The following is a 7,861-nucleotide window of genomic DNA, read 5'->3' on the forward strand; positions in this document are numbered from 1 at the left end:
ACAACTACCTGACATTCAGAAGACATCTTAAGGCAGCCCTGTTCAGGGAAGTTTTTAATGTATGATATTTTAGTGTTTTCTTGGTTTCTATGGAAGCCGCCCAGAGTGGCTGGGGAAACCCAGCCAGATGGGCGGGGTACAAATAATAAATTATTATTATTATTATTCCCCTTCATGGATCACTGCCTTGCCGTGGCGAAGGGGCTTGAAGAACTCAGAGAAGCTATGAACTACGCCGAGCAGGGCACCCAAGATGAACAGGTCATAGTGGAGAGTTTTGACCAAACGTGATCCACCTGGAGTAGGAATCGGCAAGCCACTCCAGTATCCCTGCCAAGAAAACTCCATGGACAAAGACAACAGGCATATAAAAGTTATGACACTGGAAGATGAGCCCCTCAGGTCAGAAGGTGTCCAACATGCTACTGGGGAAGAGCGGAGGACAAGTACAAGTAGATCCAGAGCTGATGAAGCGGCTGGGCCAAAGCCGAAAGGACGCTCAGTTGTGGATATGCATGGAAGCAAAAGGAAAGTCCAATGCTGTAAAGAAAAATATTGCATAGGAACCTGGAATGTAAGAACCATGAACCTGGGTAAGTTGGATGTGGTCAAAAATGAGATGGCAAGAATAAATATTGACATCCTGGGCATCAGTGAGCTAAAATGGACGGGAATGGGCGAATTCAGTTCGGATGACTACCATATCTACTACTGTGGGCAAGAAACCCGTAAGAGAAATGGAGTGGCCCTCATAGTCAACAAAAGAGTGGCGAAAGCTGTACTGGGATGCAGTCTCAAAAATGATAGAATGATCTCGATACGAATCCAAGGCAGACCTTTTAACATCACAGTAATCCAAGTTTATGCACCAACTACTGGTGCTGAAGAAACTGAAATTGACCAGTTCTATGAAGACTTACAAAACCTTGTGACACCAAAGAAGGATGTTCTGCTCATTATAGGGGATTGGAATGCTAAAGTAGGGAATCAAGAGATAAAAGGAACAACTGGCAAGTTTGGCCTCGGAGATCAAAACGAAGCAGGGCAAAGGCTAATAGAGTTCTGTCAAGAGAACAAGCTGGTCATCACAAACACGCTTTTCCAACAACACAAGAGACGACTCTACACATGGACATCCCCAGATGGGCAACATCGAAATCAGATTGATTATATTCTCTGCAGCCAAAGATGGAGAAGCTCTATACAGTCAGCAAAAACAAGACCTGGAGCTGACTGTGGCTCAGATCATCAGCTCCTTATAGCAAAATTCAAGCTTAAACTGAAGAAAGTAGGAAAAACCACTGGACAGGTAAGATACAATCTAAACCAAATCCCTTATGAATACACAGTGGAAGTGAGGAACAGGTTTAAGGATTTAGATTTGCTGGACAGAGTGCCTGAAGAACTATGGATGGAGGCTCGCAACATTATACAGGAGGCAGCAACTAAAACCATCCCAATGAAAAAGAAATGCAAGAAAGCAAAGTGGCTGTCCAACGAGGCCTTACAAATAGCGGAGGAGAGAAGGCAAGCAAAATGCAAGGGAGATAGTGAAAGATACAGGAAATTGAATGCAGATTTCCAAAGAACAGCAAGGAGAGACAAGAAGGCCTTCTTAAACGAGCAATGCAAAGAAATAGAGGAAAGCAACAGAATGGGAAGAACCAGAGATCTGTTCAAGAAAATCGGAAATATGAAAGGAACATTTCGTACAAAGATTACCATAATAAAGGACAAAAGTGGTAAAGATCTAACTGAAGCAGAAGGCATCAAGAAGAGGTGGCAAGAATACACAGAGGAATTATACCAGAAAGATATGGATGTCTCGTACACCCCAGGTAGTGTGGTTGCTGACCTTGAGCCAGACATCCTGGAGAGTGAAGTCAAAGGGGCCTTAGAAAGCACTGCAAATAACAAGGCCAGTGGAAGTGATGGTATTCCAGCTGAACTGTTTAAAATTTTAAAAGATGATGCTGTTAAGGTGCTACACTCAATATGCCAGCAAGTTTGGAAAACTCAGCAGTGGCCAGAGGATTGGAGAAGATCAGTCTACATTCCAATCCCAAAGAAAGGCAGTGCCAAAGAATGCTCCAACTACCGCACAATTGCACTCATTTCACACGCTAGCAAGGTTATGCTTAAAATTCTACAAGGAAGGCTCAAGCAGTATGTGGACCGAGAACTCCCAGAAGTGCAAGCTGGATTTCGAAGAGGCAGAGGAACCAGAGACCAAATTGCAAACATGCGCTGGATTATGGAGAAAGCCAGAGAGTTCCAGAAAGACATCTACTTCTGCTTCATTGACTATGCAAAAGCCTTTGACTGTGTTGACCACAGCAAACTATGGCAAGTTCTTAAAGAAATGGGAGTGCCTGATCACCTCATCTGTCTCCTGCGAAATCTCTATGTGGGACAAGAAGCTACAGTTAGAACTGGATATGGAACAACTGATTGGTTCCAAATTGGGAAAGGAGTACGGCAAGGCTGTATATTGTCTCCCTGCTTATTTAACTTATATGCAGAATTCATCATGCGAAAGGCTGGGCTGGATGAATCCCAAGCCGGAATTAAGATTGCCGGAAGAAATATCAACAACCTCAGATATGCAGATGACACAACCTTGATGGCAGAAAGTGAAGAGGAATTAAAGAACCTTTTAATGAGGGTGAAAGAGGAGAGCGCAAAATATGGTCTGAAGCTCAACATCAAAAAAACGAAGATCATGGCCACTGGGCCCATCACCTCCTGGCAAATAGATGGGGAAGAAATGGAGGCAGTGAGAGATTTTACTTTCTTGGGCTCCATGATCACTGCAGATGGTGACAGCAGTCACGAAATTAAAAGACGCCTGCTCCTTGGGAGAAAGGCGATGGCAAACCTAGACAACATCTTAAAAAGCAGAGACATCACCTTGCCAACAAAGGTCCGTATAGTAAAAGCCATGGTTTTCCCAGTAGTGATGTATGGAAGTGAGAGCTGGACCATAAAGAAGGCTGATCGCCGAAGAATTGATGCTTTTGAATTATGGTGCTGGAGGAGACTCTTGAGAGTCCCATGGACTGCAAGAAGATCAAACCTCTCCATTCTGAAGGAAATCAGCCCTGAGCGCTCACTGGAAGGACAGATCGTGAAGCTGAGGCTCCAATACTTTGGCCACCTCATGAGAAGAGAGGACTCCCTGGAAAAGACCCTGATGTTGGGAAAGATGGAGGGCACAAGGAGAAGGGGACGACAGAGAATGAGATGGTTGGATAGTGTTCTTGAAGCCACTAGCATGAGTTTGATCAAACTGCGGGAGGCAGTGGAGGACAGAAGTGCCTGGCGTGCTCTGGTCCATGGGGTCACGAAGAGTCGGACACGACTAAACAACAACAAAATTATTATTATTATCAAACAATAAAACTGGGGGGGGGGATTCACGACCGTACTTAAAAACGTACAAAAAGTTGAAATACTAAAAATTGCCTCAACTTCCTAAGCATCTGATTGGGCTTGTCTTGTTTTCAGCAGGCACTGAACAGAGTACAGTAAAGGTACCTGCTTCATCTCGGTTGGCATGGAGCTCCAAAGTTTAGGCGCCAAGTTCTTACAAATGTGGAGCAGGTATTATGTGGCACTTGTAAAATTCTACCAGTCGGTTGAGTGGGCACATGTGGCGTCAAGGCAGCCTCGCAGGTCAACTGGTCCCAAGTTGTTAAGGGCTATATATACTAATAGCAACACCTTGAACTTGGCCCAGTGGCAAATCAGCAACCAGGGCAGATTTCTGAGCACAGGTGTTGAAGGATGACAAGGTCTCCCTGCTGTCAGCAATTGTGCTGCAGCATTCTGCATTAACTGCAGTTTCTAAATCAAGTGCAAGGGAAGCCCAACCTAGAGAGCACTGCAGTAATCCAGTCTGCTTATGAGATTCCCATGGGGGCAAATGGTCCGCCACTGTGAGATCAGGATACTGGACCAGGTGGGGCATTGTGTTAGGATCACCCTACTCTCGTGTAGGACCTTGATAGAGACACATGCCCGACTGGCATGTTCTCTCCCTCCTGGTCAGTCATTCGGGAAGCTTTCTTCAGCCTGAACATCACAGTGACTGATGCCAAGAAGCATCAGCACACTTAGATCCTGCAGAGTATTGGCAGTTCACGTAACAGACTCAATAGCTCAGTGTCTTGGCTAATCTACTTTATTTACATATAATACACTCGGAGCATTCTGCTTTAGCTCCTTCCTCTTTCTCATCCGACAGCAAAGAGAAATAAACAAAAGACGATAATCCCACATCACAGACCACAGTAACACAAAACTTCCCGTCTCCGTCACTTCCCACACTGTGGAATGAAAACTGTCATGTGATAGACAACAATCCCATGACTGGAAACATGGAACAAAAATCCTAACACATTGGCCTAAACCAGGAGGTCTCTTCTGAAGTTATGATGATGATGATGATGATGATGATAATGATGATGATGATTTATATACTGCCCTTTATCAAAAGATCCCAGGGTGGAGGAACATATTTTACTGAGCATAATAATATAAAGAAGGCTGATCGCCGAAGAATTGATGCTTTTGAATTCTGGTGCTGGAGGAGACTCTGGAGAGTCCCATGGACCGCAAGAAGATCAAACCTCTCCATTCTGAAGGAAATCAGCCCTGAGTGCTCACTGGAAGGACAGATCGTGAAGCTGAGGCTCCAAGACTTTGGCCACCTCAGGAGAAGAGAAGACTCCCTGGAAAAGACCCTGATGTTGGGAAAGATGGAGGGCACAAGGAGAAGGGGACGACAGAGGATGAGATGGTGGGACAGTGTTCTCAAAACTACCAGCATGAGTCTGACCAAACTGCGGGTGGCAGTGGAAGACAAGAGTGCCTGGGCATGCTCTGGTCCAGGGGGTCACGAAGAGGCGGACACGACTAAATGACTAAACAACAAAAAATAATATAAACATAATAAAATAGTAATAGATAGCATAATAATAGATAGCATAATGATGAAATAATAATTACAACCCGCCATAGATTACTTAATGGCCAGAGGCCACGTTGAGCCTCCTTTGGCCTCAGCCAGCGAGTCTTGCGCTCTTCTGGTGTTCTTCATCCGCACCACATTTCCCCGGGTTTCGTACAGGAAGCCTACATGGCCCCCGCTTGATCTCCCCCAAATGCCCCTGCCCTCCCTCCCCCTCCCCTCCCCGCCTGCTGCCTGCCTTTGCCCTCGCTCAATGTCACACTCGGAGTCTGTCAACTTGAAAAAAGGTTTGCATCCGATAAGCGATCGGCCTGTCAGGCACCGAGTGTCGCTTGCCCGTGATTTACTGCAGCGCCGCTAACGGAGCACAGATTTTTCTTAATCTAAATTGAAAACTGCTCAAGTAGAAAAATAATTTCATTGCTTCATCTTAAAAGGAAGGTGGGGGGGGGGAGATGGGGGCAGGTGAAGGGGGAGACATGTGTCAGCTCTGGGCTCACTCAGAGAAGGAGCAGAGACCACAGCCAAGCAGCAGCGTCCCACAGCCCAGCACCAGGGCGGCCTCATCCTGCCATGCCCAGGAGGAGCAGGAGGCAAAAGGCCTGCGGGGACAGGCGATGCTTTGGGGCAGGTGGCAGCTGGAAAGAGGCCAGGGAGATCTTGAGAATATCCATACAGCAGCACGAGGCCCAGAATTTGGCAGAAGGAGGAAGAAGAGGAAGGGGGCAGAATAGAATCAGGGTTCCCCTTTGCCCCTTGATCATAGACCTAAGATCTGGAGAATGTTTGTGTGATGCAGCTGCCCTGGCTCAGACCCTTCATGCTCAAGAAGTCTGTCATCCAGCTCTGTCCCACCCCTAGCTATGGGTAAGAGGTTCTTCTGGGGTAAGAGGCTTGGCTAATAATAAAAATAAAAATATTTTTTTATTTATATGCCGCCCTCCCCAGCTGAAGCCAGGCTCAGAGCATCCTAAAATCAATTCATTCTAAAATCAGTTCAGAGTCAAATTAATGGCAACCACTGGGGTGTGAGGATTACCAAAGGAGGGGGTCAGACTGTGCCTTGGCCAAAGGCCTGGTGGAACAGCTCCATCTTGCAGGCCCTGCGGAAAGATGTCAAGTCCCGCAGGGCCCTAGTTTCTTGTGACAGAGCGCTCCACCAGATCGGGGCCACAGCCGAAAAAGCCCTGGCTCTGGTTGAGGCCAGCCTAACCTCCCTGTGGCCCGTGACCTCCAAGACCTTACGGGACCGTACGGTCCTCTGTGGGACATACCAGGAGAGGCGGCCCCGTAGGTACCGTAGGCTACAGTGCTATATCGGATGTGGCCGCATCAGCAGAAGTCTAGTGTGTCCAGATCAAGGGAAGTCATAGTCCCACTCTATTCTGCCTTGGTCAGACCACACCTGGAGTCCTGTGTCCAGTTCTGGGCGCCACAATTTAAGAAAGATGTTGACAAGCTGGAGCCTGTGCAGAGCAGGGCAACCAAGATGATCAATGGTCTGCAGACCAAGCCTTGTGAGGAACAGTTGAAGGAACTGGAGAAGAGAGAATGAGAGGCGATATTATAGTTTTCTTCAGATATCTGGAGGGCTGCCACATGGAAGACGGAGCAAGCTTGGTTTCTGCTGCTCCAGAGAGGAGGATCTGAGTCAATGGATTCAAGTTACAGGAAGGGAGATTATGACTGAAGATTAGGAGGAACTTTCTGAAAAGACTTTTAAAATTCGTACTTTGTAACATGGAAATATATATTTGTGTGAAAGTACAGATTTAAAACTATTGTTTATGGTAAATATTTTTCTATTGTCTAATCTTTCTTTTTTCTTCCTTTTCTTCTTCTTTTCTACACATTGCTTGAAATATGTAAATAATTATGTATATATGCATATGACTGAAATTTGTTTTTTATTTCTTTTTTTGACATTCTTGTATTATTTAATAAAATAAAAAAGGGGGGAGGAGAAACTTTTTGACAGTAAAAGCTCTTTGACAGTGGAAAAAGCTCCCTCAGAAGGTGGTGGACCCTCGTTTGTGGAAGTTTTTTAAGCAAAGATTTGGTGGCCATTTGTCAGGCATTCTTCAGCGGTGATTCTACACTGGAGGGGGCTGGACTACACGATCCTTGGGGTCCCTTCCAACTCTACAATTGTGTTATTCTATGATGACCAATAAATACACGTTAAAAAAGAATACAATAAAATATAACCCAGAAAACAGCAGAGATACAAAAATCACCCCCCACTTTGCAGAATCAGTTGCCTGGAGCTCACGGGCGCTGTGGCCCCAAAGTTTTCGAGAGCACCAGGTTGGCAAAGGCTAAAGGGGCAGAGAAGTTTAGGCAGGGAAGGGCAGCCTACGAGAGCAGGGCTACCCAGAGACGGTCTCCCCACTCCCAGGGCCTCCCCACCAGAAATCCCACGCCATGCCGCGGGCCAGAGGGGCGACGGCCGGCAGTTAAAATGGTAATTTCCGAAAGCAGCGGATGGCGGGCGCCTTTGCTGAGCTGGTAATGACGTGCCCACTGAGCTGCATCGCAACGGCGTCGCCACCAAATTAAAGAAATTCTTTTTCCCGTTTAATTTGAAAGCCACCGCTGGGAAATCTCCCGTGGCTTCGGCGATGATTTCCCCCCAGGCTGGCTTTCTGGAGAAATCTTTAATTTTGATTGTCACACTTTGCGGAGTTTTAAATCAAAGGGAGCGGAGCCATAAATAAAAACCGCCAGCTCAGGAAGCAGAAAAACAGAACGGCAGCCGCCGAGGTGCGCAGCTGCTGCAGCAGCAGAAAGCCACAGGTCTCGCTCCACGGATGGGCGCAGGCTCAGGATGGGCGCAGAGACCTTTGCCGGGGCCTGCCACTGCGGAGTTCATAGAGAAGCACCGTTGAC

The sequence above is a fragment of the Podarcis vaucheri genome, assembly GCF_965113315.1.
Source record: "Podarcis vaucheri genome assembly, chromosome: 6".
Lineage (NCBI taxonomy): Eukaryota > Metazoa > Chordata > Lepidosauria > Squamata > Lacertidae > Podarcis > Podarcis vaucheri.